Here is an 18,906-nt window from a genome sequence, read left to right as displayed (position 1 = left end):
CACACACACACACACACACACACACACACACACACCTAGCTCCTTTCATAGTAACAGTGTTAACTGAAAATCTACTCTAACTTTTCTGATGTCTTGTCAGCAAGTATGCAAAAGAAAAATTCCATTTTCTTCAGAAATTAGATATTTGGTATATGTCTTCACCAGCCTCTATTGTAGCAAGGAATTAGAACTGTGGCTTCCCTTGTGTTTTTGTTTGTTTATTTGGTTGGTTGGTTGGTTGGTTGCTTTGTTTTGCAGTGCTAGAAATAGAACCCAGGACATGCTAGACAACCATTCTCTGCCACGTATCTATAGGCCCAGTAATAAAATATATTTCAAAAACAATCCCATGCCATACCAAGCTACAGAGGCACCCAGAAAGAGCAGGACATATGAGCCTGGCTTGGTCTCCTCACCTTAGCTAGCATTGAGTCATGCCATTTACCCAGGCACATTTCCACAGGGTTGTTCATGCTTCATTTGTGCCTATACAATTGAAGCCTCCACAGAAGTACAAATGGCATGGTCCAGGGAGCTTCAGGACAGAGGGACACAGAAAACTCATCTGCATGCTGGATGGGTGGTGCACCCAGCTCCACAGGGAAGGAAACCTTGATGCCTAAGATCCTTCCAGATATCACTTGATAGGCATCTCTTCATCTGAATGCGTATGTGGAACCTTTAAGATATCCGTTTCCTCAACTCAGCTTAGCCATCGGAACAAATGGTATGGAGTCATGGGAACCTTTAGCCACTTAGTCAACAGTTTTAACACTACGCATTCTCAACTGAATCCGAAATAGAAGATACCCAGAAGACTGAGCCCTCAGCCCGTGGAAACGGGGAGACGGTGTCTCCAGGGTCTCTAGCTCACGTCTGCTGAAGAATGTGTGGCTACCTTGCTGCCAGAGAGAACCCATACAGCTTTGAGGTCACAGAACTGTATGTTATTATTCAGTGGAAAGAGAGAACATACAGAGTTTGTTTCCCAGTGGATGGTAAGATAGTGGATTGAAGAAAATAGCTGGGCACTGTGCCCCCCTTTAATCCCAGCCTAGATTTATCTTCTACCTGCTGCTATGACCATAAACCTGGTGACTTAAAGTAACACAATATTATCATCTTACACATCTGTAAATCATAAGCCCCATACAGAGAAATTGTGTAGACTAGGATTGTAATATCCAAAATGAGTTCAAGACCACCCAGTACCTTCCCCCTTCAGAAAGGACTTTCCAAACTGTACTAGCAGGCCAAGTGCAGAGCCAGATAAAGAAGCTGGCTGACTAAACAAATGTAAAAACATAGTTTTAGTGGTCAAAATGATTAAGCCTACAGCTGCCAAAATAATATCAGCTGTTCTCAGAGAAATAACCATAACAAGAATAACAGTTCTCAGAAGAATCCCCCTGCCCCATCCCACACTGAATTTTGAGGAAAAGAAACACAAACCGCTCTGATCTTGTCGATAGCTGTGACGTTAATAGCTGACCCATAAGTTCAAAATGTACTACTGCTTTGCTGACCAAATCATAATAACCCACCCTGGGGGCAAGCAAAATGAGTCACTAGGCCAAAGGTAGTCACTATGCAAACCAACCAATCCCTGAAAAGGTTACTTGCTACACCAATTAGAATAAGCCACCTACCCTGTTGCTCAAATCTGCCCCTTACAAGGTATAAAAAGTGTGTTCTTTCTTTGTTCCGGGTCTCTCCTCTGGCCTGTGTGCTGAGAGGGGAGTCCCCAACATACTGGATTAATAAAAATCCTCATGCGGTTTGCAGCGATGTCAGTCTGTGGTCTTTGTGATTGAGGGTCTTTTGACAAACTCCAACAGGATAAAGCTGTCAATATAGGCATTTCTTTCTAGAACCATGTCAAGCTTGTAGAGGATGCTTGTATTCCTTGCTCATGGGCTCACTCCTCCATCTTCAAAGCTATCACACCACATCTCTCTGTGTGTTCCTGTTTCCCATCTCTCACTCTTTTACCTGTTGCTCTCTTCCACTCACAATGATAAATAGCCTTGAACTCACCTCGCCATGTAGGCTAACACACAGACCCTCTGGGAATTAAGAAGCAGACATCTTGGGATGGCATAAATTTCGCCTATCACAAGGCCCTAAAAAATTGGAAGCCTATGCAAATATGGGAAGCATCTATGACTCACTGAATTGGGGGGAAGATAACTTTAAGTGAAGATATTTATGATAAAACTGAGGTAGAAAGGCAATTTTGAAGTTTCTCCTATCTGATAGAAAGCAAAGCTTTCTGGGAATAAAGCTGTCATAAATTTCTTCTTAGGAGAAAATCCTTGCCAGGAAGGGGGCTAACCACCCCCACTTGAATAAGTGGCTGCATGACCAAACATCATAGTCTGTGGTGCCTACCATCTGTCTCTCTAATGCTCACTTTTTGCCTCCATAGAAGCACTTTCTCCACATCCTTTCTCCGTTTAAGTCTGCACACAAATTCCTACCTCAATGTGGCTAGATCTGGTTTCTCTTATTGTTTTGCACACAACTATCTGTGTTTTACCCTTACGTGACCTTTATGTGTACAAGCATCACTGATGTCTTTGCAAGTACAAATATCCTCTTGTAAGGACACATGTCAGTTTGGATTAAAACCCATACTAAAGATCTTCTTTTAATTTAACCATTTTTTTCGAAGACCCTGTCTCCAAATATAGTCCATCCTATGGTATTGAAGTTGGTACTCAACAATCGAAATTCTGAAGCACAGTTTTATCCGAAGACAATGTTCAAGGAGATAGTATACTCCTCTGGACCATCTCTCAGGAGATAGACCACTTAGTGCTTCCTACTCTCTGATACTCTGCTTGGAGCCTTGTGAAAGTTCCTTTAGACACTCACTTTATTATTATTATTATTATTATTATTATTATTATTATTATTATTATTGTCATCATTACTATTATAGAGACTCACTTTTATGCTTCCCGAGTACTGAGTAGTTCTGACTCAAAATTACTTTTCCAATATTGCGGATTGAATGAGAAATGTCTCCCAGAGGCTCATGTGCTCTGACAATTTCTGTCCAATTAGTGGTGCTGTTTGGGGAAGGTTATGTAACTAAGAGGTGAAACCTTGCTAAGGAAGTACATCACTGGGGAAAGGCTTTTAAGGCCTCATTATGTGAGAAAAAAAATGTGATATTCTCCTTTTTGTTCCCCGCCTAATGTTATGGACTCTAACCTTCTGGAACGGTTAAGAAAAAAATAAACGCCTTCTTCCAAAAGTTATCTTTGGTCATGGTATTTTATCACAGCAACAGAAAAGAAACTAATACACTCACTCTAGCAGTGTTCTGTTGGTCATATTTCAGTGTATAGTCCCAGGACACTTTCTGTGAGCATCCAGAGTGTGATGCACAAATGGTTTCGGGCTGCTAAGCTGCCAGTGCAGGATGACAGTGGCATCTCGAGGCTGTTGGGCAAGTGGTGAGTGCCAAATGCTGGAAAGAATGGCATTTCCTGGGCATTTCCTTCTAACCTGGCTGCTATTGCCTTTGCTCCCATCTCTTTAAGCCTTCTACTACTGAAGATATGGTTCAGATATTCAAAGCCCCTGAAACCTCTGGCGGGGCATAAACTAGGTACCATCCACCATCGTCTGAGTTCCCTACTCTTTTTTCTATAAAATTTACAGCCATGTCCTAATTTTGCTCTCTCTATTAATTTCAGTCTCTTTAACCTTTCTAAGTACATGGCTATCAGTTTCATTCATCTCAAATAAAAACCTTTTGATCTCATGGTACTATTTTTATACCTATAGGTATACTAACATAAGATATTAAGGTGGTTGATTCATAATTTTATTAACTGCTTATTTGCCTCCCTTATGAGAGTATAACTTACCCCTTAGCCTTACAGTATGTGTTTTAATGAAAATCAAGAAGTCAATTTAAAGAGACATCCAAAACTATACAAATCCCAAATGGAAAGGAGGCTCCAGACAGAGGTAAGCATGCAGTCAGATTTTACCTAGCATGCACACTGCCATTCCCACGAATGCATGGGCCCTTGCTTGCTGCTACTTTGCTTTTGTAAGGCAAGTTGTTTCTACACTTCATTTCCATTATGGTTATTTTTAGAGTTCAAAGTTCTTCATTGTCTTTGACATCCAAATCTTTTTATCTTGAGCCAGCAAATAAGTGCCTAATATTACAAAGAATAACTGATTGTTTTTACACTTCTTCCCTCTCTGCGTTGCTTTGGTTCTAAGTGATACTCTGTACACTCCATACAAACCACATGTCCAGGAATTGTGATTAAATCAATCAAGCACACAAGAAATTACTTGAAAGTTAGAAAGACATAATTATGTCATGCAGGCCCTTCCCAACTACACTAATACATGATTTTGCCAAGGATGTGTTACACATTTTCCTTAGTTTAAATGTCAGTGAATAAATCGATTTCACATTGTGGCATAATAATTCCAGGATACTACAGAGCTGCTTCAGGGACTGCACAAACTCTTTGTGTGCATATCATTTCTAAATATATGTCAAAAATGAAAGTGGAAATATAAATCAGAGACTGAGAGAATATATCCAAATCAAATGTAGGAAAACAACTTTTAACTATATCATAATATTTTCCCCCCAATACAAACATCATGTGTTTTTATGCATGTGCTCAAGCAAATATATTTATATACTGTGCTAGTGATATTTTGTCAACTGGATCCAACCAAAGTCATGTAGAAGAGAGAACCTCAGTTAGGAAAACGCCTCCAACAGATTGGCCTGTAAGCATGTCTTTGTGTCATCTTCTTGATTGTTTGTTTTGGAAGGACCCCTCCTACTGTGGTTAGTGCCACCCATGGGCAGGTCATCCTATATGGCATAAGGAAAACAGTTAACTATGAGCCTGAAAGCAAGCCAGTCAGCAGCATGCCTCCTCCATGCTCTCTGCTCCAGCTCTTTAGTTTCTTTAGGTTCATTCCTTGACATCCTTTACTGATGGTCTGAGACATGGAAGTGTATATACACATATATAATATACTTTTGTTTCCTTGTATAAACTAAATTAAAATGCAAGTGTTGTATTTTTCCCTTAGGGCAAAAGATAGAAGAACAACTTTTATACAGAATATATAAAGAATGGTGGTAATGTAATATCAAGAAATAAAGAAAATGGGTAATGATCTACACAGTCATTTCAAAGATATATGAATGATCTATGGCTTGTATCATCAGTCATTGGCAAATACAAATTGAAACTCCAATGAGCTATCATTTTATATTTCCCCTACTGGCTAAAAGAAAACGCACAGACAACAGCAAGGCAGCAGAGAGGACACAAGTAGTGCAATGCTTGCACACAGGTGATGGGTGTGTAACAGAGTTTGAGGGTTACCTTTGCAGGTAGAATATAAGTTTTAACATGATTAACATGTTCATAGAAAATTTCTATAACAAAGGGTTATGGTAGCATTATTCAGAATAGAAGAAGCAGAAAGTCCCTCAGATCAGAGGTAGATAAATAAAATGTGATATATATAGCTGAACAGTGGAATAGCTCTACCTACTAATAATTATAACAACAACAATAACAATAAAATATAAACAACAATAACAATACTGAGTCATGCTACAAAGTAGACAAACTCCCAAAAATATGCCAAGCAAGTGATGATCTGACCAGAAGGCTCTGGTGTTCCACTTATGAAATGCTTAGGAAGGCAAACCTTTACAGTTAGATTATCTGCTTCTTGGTGAGAAATGGCACTTCAAGTAGGGAGTCTTTGCGACCTGACAAAAATGTCTTAAAAATCGGTGTTCATCCTAAAGGATGGTAATTGTTATTAGAGTTCAACATATCTAATAAGAGTCTGTATTTTAGTAACATTAGATTGTACACCTTAAATGGATGAAATGGCTGGAGTGTGAGGCTCAGTGGCAAAGCCTATGCAGCGCTTAAAAGGCCCTTCCAAAAGGCAAAAATAATGTATGGGATCTAAATGTCAATAAAGCTTTTTAACACAATAAACAAAAGCACGACTTCTAACCATACACGTATTTGTTTGATACTTACAGGAAACTGTAAAAATCATATTTAACATTTTATTGTATTATATGTACATACACACATGTGTATGATACAGATACCTGTACGTTAACTTGTACTGTTTTTATTTTTGTCTCTGAATAAATCATCTCTGGTCATCTCTATTCACCAGAGAATCATAAAATTATGAAACAGCAAAACAATACAAAAATCTAAAACCATTTCTGACTGCTAGGCCGGCCATGAATCAAACTTTTCTCAGTATCAAAACAAAGGCAGTAGTGAATTTATTTTAGAGGTTTACTATAAACTCTAATGTGTAGATTCTTTCCACAACACTTTTATATTCATCAAAAATACACTATTATTCATTGACTAACTTTCTAGGAAGTTAGTATTTGTATTTTAATTCTTAAAATGTAAAGTATTTATGCCAATTAGAGCTTTTCATGTATTGGACTGTGCAATTAGTTTTAATTTAAAAGGGTGCTGATAGAGTTCTAGTGTCAAACCCAAAATGTCTGAATTCCCTGGCAGATAAGTAGTACAGACATATCAAACTCAACATTTTTACTACTGAGCTGACACAAACAACTTCAGCTTAAAGGAATGTCTTATTAGTATGCCATAAGGTTGCCATGAAGGCAGTAGATAAATGCCATTTTGAGTCTTTATCTGCTATTTCATAGTATATTAGAGTATTAGTCACAGGGTTCCCTTATAGGAACAGAATCAATAGAATTACTGTATATAGTATGATTTATTGGAGTGTTTTACAAGCTGTGATCCGGGTAATCTAACAATGACTGTCTCCCAGTGGAAAGGCCAAGAATCAAACTGTCATTCAGTCCAAGCAGAGTGGATGTCTCAGTAGTTCCTATCTGAAGCTGCAGTGCCAGAGAGACTTAGAGAGCTACTGGCCTTCAGTCTACACTGGAGTCCTGAAGCAAAGGGTCCTAGTAACTGTTGGTGTTGTGGGTTGTACAGGATGCTTGATCTATGGAAGAAAAGAGAGAGAGAAGGCACTGCAGGATGAATTTAGACCTCTCCAGCAGCAGGGGTCTCAGCCTCTCAAGGACTGACACTGGCAGCTTCCTAAAACCTTTTCAGTGATACACCAAGGTCCCTTTTAGCAAGTCAACTTCTGTATCCAAAACACCTAATCTGATCTCAGGGTTGTCTTGAAAGACCCATCGCCTGAGCAGCTCTCGGCCGCACTGCAACTTCCTGGCCTGCCAGCCTCTCCGAGACTAAGTTATGCAAAGGCTCTCTGAAAATCCTTCAAAAAAAAAAGAAAGAAAGAAAGAAAGAAAGAAAGAAAGAAAGAAAGAAAGAAAGAAAGAAAGAAAGAAAGAAAGAAAGAAAGAAAGAAAGAAAGAAAGAAAGAAAGAAAGAAAGAAAGAAAGAAAGAAAGAAAGAGAAAAAGTAACCCCATAGAACCTCAGATAACAGTCACTGACAGAAGGTTATTCCAAAGCCTAGGTACCATCACTCCATGCCAGATACAAAGGTACTGCTAAAATCCTGCTACAAATAACAGTAAATAATAATAATAATAATAATAATAATAATAATAATAATAATAGTTTAAGCAATAGTTTAGAAAACCTTGCCAGCAAGAGTGAGGGTAAGCAGGCAAAAAGCAAAAAAAAAAAAAATAGCTTCCCTCTTCCATGCAAAGCTGTGGCCCATGTTTAGGGTGCCAAATTTAACTGACTCTCCCCTCCTCAAATAATCCAAACAAGAAAATACTTCATAGGCACACCCAGCTGCTTGGGTTTTAGTTTGTTACAGATGCGGTCAAGTTGACAACCAAGATTAGCCATCACACATAGGAGTAGGGAATGTTCTTTGCCCTTCCTCTTTCCTCTTGTTTTAGAATCCAAACCTGAGGACTAGAGTTTCTGTATCTACCTTGGGTAGTGAAATGGGTGAGAGTCACATATGCAAGGCAACAGGGGGAAGTTAGGGTTCTAGAAACTATGGAACAGTACAGTTACCCACCCCCACTCAGGATCCACGAAGGCTTGGTTCTTGGCAATTCATAGACACCTCCATCTCTATGTTCCTATGTCCTTATGTCGATTGGTATGGAATTTGCACATAACTTATGTACATACTCTATATACTTTAGATCGCTCCCCAGATTACTTATAATCCTTAATGCAATTCAAGGCTCCTTAAATAGTTGTTACACTGTACTGTTTAGAGAGTGTGACAAGGAACTATATCTGTACATGTCCAATATAATTTTTCTGAATATTTTTGATTGGGAATGGTTGAATGCAAGAATGAATATCCTGTGGATATGAAGGGACAACTGTTCTGTATTTGGAAAGGAGACTCCAAGGCAGAAACTACTTGGTATCTAGAAGATGGCAAGGTACATGAAGAAGAGGAACAGTGATGGTGGGTGATATAGGTTCTGACAGTCCATAAGGACTTTAAGATACTTTATAATTTTATTGATTGCAATATAACTTGCTATCCTTCCCAGACTGGTCTCAAATTCTTTTTTGTTTGTTTGTTTGGTTGGTTGGTTGTTTGGTTGGTTTGGTTTGGTTTGGTTTGGTTTGGTTTGGTTTGGTTTGGTTTGGTTTGGTTTGGTTTTTCGAGACAGAGTTTCTCTGTGTAGCCCTGACTGTCCTGGAACTCACACTGTAGACCAGGCTGGCCTCGAACTCAGAAATCCACCTGCCTCTGCCTCCCGAGTGCTGGGATTAAAGGTGTGCTCCACCATGCCCGGCTGGTCTCAAATTCTTAGGTGAAAATAACCTGCCTTTTTATATCCTAAAGGGATCTCTTTATACAGAAATCCTCATATAAACCAGGTATAGTGGCACACATCTTTCATTCCACCAGAGGTAGGCAGATGAGGCAGAGGTAGGCCAATCCCTGAGTTCAGGATCAGCCTGAGCTACATAGTGATCCTACATGATAACACTTTACTGTAAAGGGTCACAGCTGCCTTTATTAACTGTCCTTAACTACAATGAAAAGATTTACAGTTATTTTACAATACCCTATCTGAATAAAGAGTATGCTTAGAGCTCTTGCAAAGTAGCCTAGTTTGATTTCCAGCACCCACATTAGGACGTTTGCAACCACCTCTAACTCCAGCTCCAAGGGGTCTGATACATCTGACCATTGTGGACACACACGTACACTAGTACATATCCATACAGACACATGATTCAAAAATAATTTTAAAATATTTTTTTAATAATGTACTAACACAAAGGGATTTTTTTTGGTTTATACAGAAACTACAGCGTTGAGCTAGTGTGTGATCAGCTCAAAGACTTCTGAGTTTGAATACTCCTTTGGGTTTTACTAATGTGGAGGTGACTATAAATTATTCAAACTTTCTATCCTATCAAAGTATTCATCTCCAAGAATTTTGTGAAAATAACGTGTTGGCAATTCCTCTAGGCTCTGCCCAATGACTACCTAGGAACAGCTTGCATAGCTGCCTTCTAGGTGGGAGCCAAGTAGAAGAACTGCCGGGCGATCCCAGCTCTCACCTCCATTTCTCTCTCTTCCCCATGTGTCCCTGGCCAGCTTCTTCTGCTCTTCTTCTTTCTGTTCTCTTTCTGTCCTACTCTGACCGCCTCCTTTCTTTGCCTCCTCCCATTTTCCAGGACCCCTTCCCTTCACCTAATAAACTTCCTTTTGTGCTAGGCCTGTCACATGGTGGTGATTCCTCAGGAAAACACCTTGGCTAGGCCACTGTGGTACTACTCTCTCCTGCCCCATTATACTGCTGTTTTATGAAACACAACATAGATCACAGCATAGAACTCCTAGCAAAGAATAATAACCTTCTGGATGGTTTCAGTTAATATTAGTCCCAATTACCAGTGTTTGAGGTACTGGGGAACTATGATATTTCCTGGTACCAAAGACATTTTTTCCTAATGAGAAACAGATGATACAAGTATTTGTCATTACCAATCACATCTACTCTTTTTTTTTTTTACGGTCACCTGGAAGTGACTGTGTAGAGAACATGAATGTCTCTTAGGAGTGTACCACATGAAACCAATTAATTACCACTCTGATTCATACCTTAATTTCCTATTACCTTAGTTATGACCAGTTGGCAACCATAAACTCTGGACTTGATTTGTGAGGCTTAGTTTTACCTAGATTGATTTGTAAGTGTTATAGCAAGGACAAAGTACTTCTGATAATCAATAACATATCAGGAATTGATTTAGACATCAAAATAAGTGTTTTTCTGCTTTATTGAGAATAGAAATTAGCATTTAAAACTGGGGCAGGCTAGGGTATAGCTCATATGGTATAGAGCTTGCTTAGCATGAGTTCAACCATCTGCACCATATAAACTCAGTGTGATATCATAAACCTTGGTGGATAGCGGCAGAGAAATCAAGAGTTCAAGGTCACCTTGAGTTATATAACAAGTTTGAGGTCAGCCAGGGTACATGAGGCACTGGATCAAAACAATAAAAAACAGGCTGATGAAATGGCTCAGTGCATCAAGGCGCTTGCTGCCAAGTCTGTAGATCTGAATTCAATCCCTAGGACCCTCATAATGAAAGGAGAAAATCAACCCCCATCAGTTTTCTGACTTCCATAGGCTTGCCATGTGTGTTCTGTGAGGCAGAAATCGGTCTGGGCCACAGGCTGGATAGCATAGAGGCTGGCACAGCACTTGCACATATGTATGTAAAGGACCAAATTGAGGCAGACGGCATGCGTGCCAAGGAGAAGACCATATCAGACACTACACACCCACCCAGTTTTCTTTTATACTTCCCCTATTTAATATATGTAATATAATTACACTTTTATTGATCAACTTTGTCTTGCCTTGCTCTTTTTTTTTTGTACAGACTTTCCTAAATAGCACAGATTGTCCTGGGATTAAAGGTCTCCCTGCCCCAGAGTGCTTGCCCATCCCTAGCCAAGGCACCCAGACACCCCCTACACTAAATCCATGGACCCCCATCAGTTCCACTCCTCTATTCTGTGGGAGCCTGGTACCTTATCTAGCTAGACACCAGTCTCATGGTACCAATTACACCCATCCCCACCACCTGGGAACTGCTCCTCTCCGGGGATGTTCCTAGAGTCACACCAGCAGTACTTCCCATTTCTGTGACCTGCACAAACACATGCCGGGCTTATCTTCCTAAGTCCCATTCTGCCTCCCTATCACACAGGGAGGTTCAATTTGAACCACTAACTCTATCCAACGCTACCTAGTACCCTTGTCTCATCCATAGCTGGGAAACTTAGATTCCCACCTCAGCTCCTTCTTATGAACTCTTATGCCCATTGCTGTGACTGGAGGACTGCCCTAAGCAATGAACAGACACCAGATGCACTAGTGACCCCACCCGTCCCCTGCAAATCACCAAAGTACCGCAGGTCCTGCACCTGCCTTCCACTTCCCTTATACCTGTGTTCCCTTCAGCGAGGGAATCTCAGTCTCATAATACCAACCCCAGTTAAGGTAAAGTCCTAGATACCTCTCCCAGATGCTTAAGGACTGTCTGAGAATCAGATAACATTTATGTACAAAAGTTGTGCAATATCATCACCTGGCAAGACTACAAAACAAGGAAATGAAAGATGGAAGGCTTAACACTGGCTCACAATGTCTGCTCTTTGGCCAGGAAGAAGGTGGTGTTTGTCACATGAAATACCAAGAAGTATCAGCCATTTGGATTCTAGGAGGTGCGTTTCCATGCACGTTGGTGTCACAAAGTACAGAAAAAACTAGATGAAAGTTTCAAACGGAAATGTGGTGGGGTGCTTGTCAGGGACAGGTGGAGGGTACCTGCTTCAGGTCTCCCATGGGGCTTTCTGACCCCCTAGATAAAATGATTTCTGGAGAAGAGGAAGCCTGGACGTATCATCCGTGCATTCTGCATTTGCTCCCAGTGCCGTGGCTGAACCAGCTTGTGCAGGTGCCTATTGAGAGGCCACGTCTTGGAGTCAGACTGTGGTACCACTAAACATCCAGAACTCTGGCTAGAATCCTTACATTTAGTGTAATGATGCACATAAGCCAATGGATGCAGAGTTGCCTAAGGCCCAGAATACAATTTCTCTCTGCTTCTCTGGATTTTTCCTTTGTACATGGTAACTAGAATCTTTATCAACCAGGTCTAGAAGTTCAGAGAAACTCTAGAGAGTTAACACTGCTTTCTTGCCCTTAGGAACTAGAGATTGTTCTTATAGTCTCTGGGCCTAAGACCCTGAGAGGACCATAAATATGAAAGTAGTGTTGACAGGGTTGAGGGTTCAGAAAGAACCACCCAGAAGCTTTGATATTTTCAGAATGTAGCACGTGAAAATTCTAAAAGACTCTTGTTTCCAAATAAATGATAAATCTGTTGGGGATGGTCAACATTTACACAAAATAACAGTAGAATTTATTTTCTCATGGGGGAAAAGTGAGACTTTAATAATAACTAATGTAGAATAAATTGTAGTCTTTGGTTAGCAAACATACTTAGGTGGCATGTACCATAAACAAGAGCACTATTGCACTGCTCGTAAGCCCAAGTTGAGGCTAGAGTAAGAAAAGCCACACTAGCTCAGTCAGCTTCTAAGCCAACTGTCAAAAGTCTCAGTGGTAACATACAGTTTCTGAAATGGGAAAGCAATTTTCATTCTAGTAAGATTTAGAATTAATCATTGAAACCTCCATCTTAGAAGGACCCTCATTAAGACACAGATATTCTCAAGGTAGGTCACAACCTTCCATCCTGCGGGAAAGCTCATTAAGCCCAGGACATAAACAATAGGTTTCAGGAAGTCCCTGAAACCAACTAGAAACACAGACCCCACCCTCCTGAAGCATATAGAAGCAGTAAAAACTGCTGAGAGGCACTCACAGACCAGCCAGACCACCTGAGAGACAAAGAGACCAGTCAAGCTGCTTAAAAGACTCTCATATAAACTGAGCCGTCTGGAAGAGGCTTAGATCTCTAACCACATAACAGGAAAGGATATTCTCTGACATACTGACCCACCTTAAGGCTATACAGTACACTACAATTTTCCAAATTCCATGAGGGATGATATTTTGGATAAATGGTTGTCTTTGAGTCATTTCTGCCCTGTAAGGACCCTCTCATCCATATTTCTGTAAGCAACCTCAGTAAAATTCAATGGTTCACCAAGTTTAATTTTGATGACATCTTCAGTTTATTCTATCATTAGCTCTCTATCTGAAGTGAGTAACCATTCACTTCTATCCAGGAATGGCATCATATATGCTATGCTATTGTAGGACATTGAGAACTTAGATTAACCATATTTATAATTTCTTTATTTTAGTTTTCATTGATTAACTAATTTAATCATTTATTTTGAAATGGTCTTTGGCCTAGGCTGCCGATGAATAACCTGATGTTTTTGCCTCTACTTCTTAAAAAATGGACATTAAAGGTGTGTGCCACTACACTGATATGCCTTTGATTTCCTTACCTTATATCAGTTATTTGAGTACTAGAAAAGGCTTGATTTTATGTTTTAAAATGTTAGTACCTTAGAGTGTAGGAAAAAAAATAGCAGAGTAGGTTTATCTGAGGCCATTTTCCTAAATAAGCCCTGTTTCAAAGACCTTGGCATATATCTAGAACAGTAGTTCTTACCCCTCCTAATGTTGCAGCTCTTCAATATGGCTGTGGTGATCTCTAACCATAAAATTGTTTTTGTTGCTACTTCATAACTGCAATTTTGCTACTGTTATGAACTGTAATGTACACATCTGTGTTTTATGATGGCTTTAGGCAACACCTGTGAAAGGATTGCCCCCAAAGAGGTCGTGACCAACAGGTTGATAACCACTGCTATAACATGTAGAAAACACAATCTCACATCAGACATTCTGACTCTCTGGCTTTTACAAGCTTTCCATTTTTGTTTCATGATAATCTTTTAACCTTAGGTATATAGGCTGGTTGTAAGCTTGGAACTCTATAGTCAGTTGTGAGGAAAGAATATTCTTAGCAGACTCGGGGTCCCCATGAACATTGTAGGGGAGGAATGATGAAACTGTTAACCACAAGCAAAAGACAACATTATCTTTATGCAAGCAGAAGAGGTATAGTTTTTAAAATTAGTGTGTATGTATTACTTATATATTTAGTTATTTTTGACAGCAACTGGATTGGAATCAGTGTGCATATAGGAAGAGTGGTTGAAAGTTTGGTCTCTTCTGTTTGAAGAGAGGAAAAAACTATAACTAAAAAATATAATTGGCATAAATATCATTTAATGTTTAAGATTAGAATCTTGACTTTACCAAATAAAGCGTTGGGAGAGTCATGAATTCAGATAGCCAGTGGGATAATGTACATGTTGATGAAGTCAAACATTGTACCCTCCTGGTGTTTGGGGAAGACTTTTCAACGATTTTCAAAAAAATCAAATTGAAATATCTTTGTTTCTCAGGTTTCCTGCCAGTGCAAGCTGAAGAAAAGGGAACTCCAGGGATTCTTTGCACATTTCCTTTTGTGTCCCTGCTACTTGATGTGCTTCAGGAAAAAGCAAAGAGCTTCTGGCCAAGGAGGAAGCAACTATGAGAAAGCAAAGCCCACACTAAGAACTGGCAGTACCTTCAGTGACCCACCAGCATTGTTCAAGCCCAACCTATCTTCCTGTTTTCATGAAACTTGCAATCACATTTTGCATTTAACTGGCACATATTGCAACAACTTGGGACTTGCTATCAAACTTATTTCCATGCAAACTCCTGCACTACACCAAATTTAAATATGATAGGTGAAACAAGCATAGCTATAAATTTAGCCTATCAAAGCTGCAAAAGAAAACAGGCATTGTTTTCTTTATGTTCTTTGAGCTAAACCTTAATTTTAAATAGTCTGGAGTCAATTTGAAAATCTCAAAGTATAAGCAACAGAAACCAAAGTTACTTGGCATCATCAGAACCCAATACTTCCACCATAGCAAGTCCTGGATACACCATCACACTGAAAAGCCAAGATTCTGATCTAAAATTATTTCGCATGATGGGAATAGAGGACTTTAAGAAGGACATAGATAACTCCCTTAAAGAAATACAGGAGAACACAGGTAAACAGCTAGAAGCCCTTAAAGAAGAAACACAAAAATCCCTTAAAGAATTACAGGAAAACACAACCAAACAAATGAAGGAAATGAACAAGACCATTCAAGATCTAAAAATGAAAATTGAAACAATAAAGAAAGCACAAAGGGAGACAACCTGGAGTTAGAAAGCCTAGGAAAGAGATCAGGAGTCATAGATGCAAGCATCACCAACAGAATACAAGAGATAGCAGAGAGAATCTCAGGTGCAGAAGATACCATAGAAAACATTGACACAACAGTCAAAGGCAATGCAAAATGCAAAAAGCTCCTAACCTAAAACATCCATGAAATTCAAGACACAATGAGAATACCAAACCTAAGGACAATAGTACAGAAGAGAGCGAAGATTCCCAATTAAAAGGGCCAGTAAGAATCTTCAATAAAATTATAGAAGAAAACTTTCATAACCTAAAGAAAGAAAGAGATGCCCACAAACATACAAGAAGCCTACAAAACTCCAAATAGATTGGACCAGAAAAGAAATTCCTTCTGTCACATAATAATTAAAACATCAAATGTACAAAACAAAGAAAGAATATTAAAACTAGTAAGGGAAAAAGGTCAAGTAACATTTTGTAAAGTCAGACCTATCAGAATTGCACCAGACTTCTTGCCATAGACTGAAAGCTAGAAGATCCTGGGCAGATGTCATACAGATCCTAAGAAAACAACAATGTCAGCCCAGGCTACTATACCAGGCAAAACTCTCAATTACCATAGACAGAGAAACCAAGGTATTCCGTGACAAAACCAAATTTATACAATATCTTTCCATGAATCCAGGGCTACAAAGGATAATAGATGGAAAACACCAACACAAGGAAGGAAACTACACCCTAGGAAAAGCAAGAAAGTAATCTTCTTTCAACAAACCCAAAAGAAGATAGCCACACAAACATAATTTTACCTCTAACAACAAAAATAACAGGAAGTAACAATTACTTTTCCTTAATATCTCTTAACATCAATGATAAATGGACTCAATTCCCCCAAAAGACATAGACTAACAGACTGGATATCTAAAGAGGACCCAACATTTTGTTACATCCAGGAAACCCATCTCAGTGACAAAGACAGACACTACCTCAGAGTAAAAGGCTGAAAAACAATTTTCCAATCAATTGGTCCCAAGAAACAAGCTGGAGTAGCCATTCTAATTTCAAATAAAAGCAACTTTCAACCACAAGTTATCAAAAAAAGATAAGGAAGGACACTTCATACTTGTCAAAGGAAAAGTCTACCAAGAAGAACTCTCAATTCTGATCACTTATGCTCCAAATGCAAGGGCACCCATATTCATTAAAGAAACTTTAGTAAAGCTCAAAACACAGATCACATCCCACACAATAATAGTGGGAGACTTCAACACCCCACTCTCATCAATGGACAGGTCATGGAAACAGAAACTAAACAGGGACACAGTGAAACTAACAGAAGTTATGAAACAAATGGATCTAACAGGTATTTATAGAACATTTCATCTTAACGCAAAAGAATATACCTTCTTCTCAGCACCTCACGGTACCTTCTCCAAAATTAACCATATAATTGGTCACAAAACAGGCCTCAACAGATACAAGAAGATTGAAATAATCCCATGCACCCTATCAGATCACCATGGACTAAGGCTAGTAGTCTTAAATACCTACAAAAACAACGGAAAGCAAACATATACATGGAAGCTGAACAATGCTCTACTCGATAACTTGGTCAAGGAAGGAATAAAGAAAGAAATTAAAGGCTTTTTAGAATTTAATGAAAGTGAAGACACATCATACCAAAACTTATGGGACACANTNAAAGCAGTGGTAAGAGGAAAACTCATAACTCTAAGTGCCTACAAAAAGAAACTGAATTAAACTATATTTTTTGTTTTCATTTTTAGCTATGCAAATCTGACATTTTCTTAAATCACAAAGTTTACAACTCTATAAGTAAAACAACAACAACAACATCAACAACAACAAATTGTTTATTGTCATCCTGGGACTGAATATGCCTTATTTACTGTTCTGTGGCTCAGAAAATACATTATGACAAAGGCTACTATTAAAAGAAGCATTTAACTGAGAACCTGCTAAACATTTTGGAGTTATTCCATGATCATCATGGCAGGAAGCGTGATGACTGGGAGAGAGGCATGGTTCCAGAGCAGTAGCTGGGAGCTCACGTTTGATTTACAAGATAGAGGGAGAGAAGGAGAGCAAGACTGGGCCTAGTGTGGGCTTTGAAACTTCAAAGCTGACTCTCAGTGACACATCTCTTCCAACAAGGCACACTGCCTAATTCTTCCTAAACAGTTCCAACAACTAGAATTGAGATTCAGCATTCAAATAAATGAGTCTATGGAAGCCATTCTCATTCAAACCACCACAAAGCTAAAATGGTATATTGGACTCTGTCTTAGCTAGGGTTATCATTGCTGTGAAGAGACACCATGACCAAGGCAACTCTTATAAAAGACAACATTTAATTGGGGCTGGCTTACAGATTCAAAGGTTAGTTCAGTTCATTATCATCATGGCAGGAAGCAGGGCAGCATCCAGGAAGACATGGTGCTGAAGAAGGCACTGAGAGGTTTACATCTTGATCCAAAGGCAGCCAGGAGAGAACTCCTTTTTGAAAGCAGTTAGAAGGAAGCTCTCTCTCATGCTAGGTAGAGTCTAAGCATAGAAGGAGACCTCCAAAGCTCACACCGAGAGTCACACATTTCCTCCAATAAGGTCATACCTTCTAATATGCCATTCGTTATGAGCCAAGCATATTCAAACCACCACAGACTCCAAGCTTAAATCTAGAATGACTGCTATTCACCGAACTGTTTGGATATAGAGGAGTCTATAATTAGACCAAGCTAATTTCTCCCACGTATGGTCTAGGTAAATGTAAGACTTGAAAAAGGAATGGTACTTGTTCCATGCGGTAATTTTAATATTGAAAATACTGGTGAGACTACTGGAAGAGTTATATAGTCCTATCCTAGATGAATCATTCAGATTGAAAAGATGAAGGTAATTCAGAAGAATTCTCGTGTTCCAGTGGTTGGCCCCACACCCATGTACATATGGCCAGCACTAAGTGGGCTTGTGGGTAGAAGAAAAGGAAGGAGAAGGAGATAGCAAAGAAGGAAGAAGAGAAAGAGGAAGAGGAGGAGGAGGCAGAAGGAGAAGGAGAAAGAGAAGGAGGAGACGTTGTTGAAGGTGTTGGGAGGGGAACATGGTGGAGATATGAGGGGTGAATTCGGGAGAAACATGAGATTTCATATTTTAATTTATACATGCACAACTTCTCAAAATATTTTCATGAAAAATGAGAGAAAAGAAAGAGCAAAATTAAGGATGTGGAAAGAAACTAAAGATACACATACTGACCAATTCTGTGGAGAGACTGTGGGCTAGAGGGTATTTGTGTTTCCTGTACCATAGTGCGCTTGCATAATAAACTAAAGTGAAAATAAAAATAAAAATAAAGTAAAAAGTGTAAGCAAAGCTAGTTTACTCAAGCAAATGGCAAGTGTTCTCATGCAGTGGGGGCAGGAGAGTGGGGGAGGTAGAGGAGGAAAGGGAGAAGAAGAGAGAATATGGCAGTGCAGCTTTGCCACAGATGACTTAAGGGCAAAACAGTAACTTCTGGTATTTGCTATTTTCACTAATTTTGCCTGAGTTTTAAGAGGACTGAGAGGGTTGCCTGTGTTTGTGCCTTTGTGGTAAGTCCTTCACTTCTGAAGCATGTCTGTTCTGAAAAGCTAAACACT

The sequence above is a fragment of the Mus pahari genome, chromosome 2 (assembly GCF_900095145.1).
Source record: "Mus pahari chromosome 2, PAHARI_EIJ_v1.1, whole genome shotgun sequence".
Classification (NCBI taxonomy): Eukaryota; Metazoa; Chordata; class Mammalia; order Rodentia; family Muridae; genus Mus; species Mus pahari.
Note: the sequence above shows the minus strand (reverse complement) of the source record.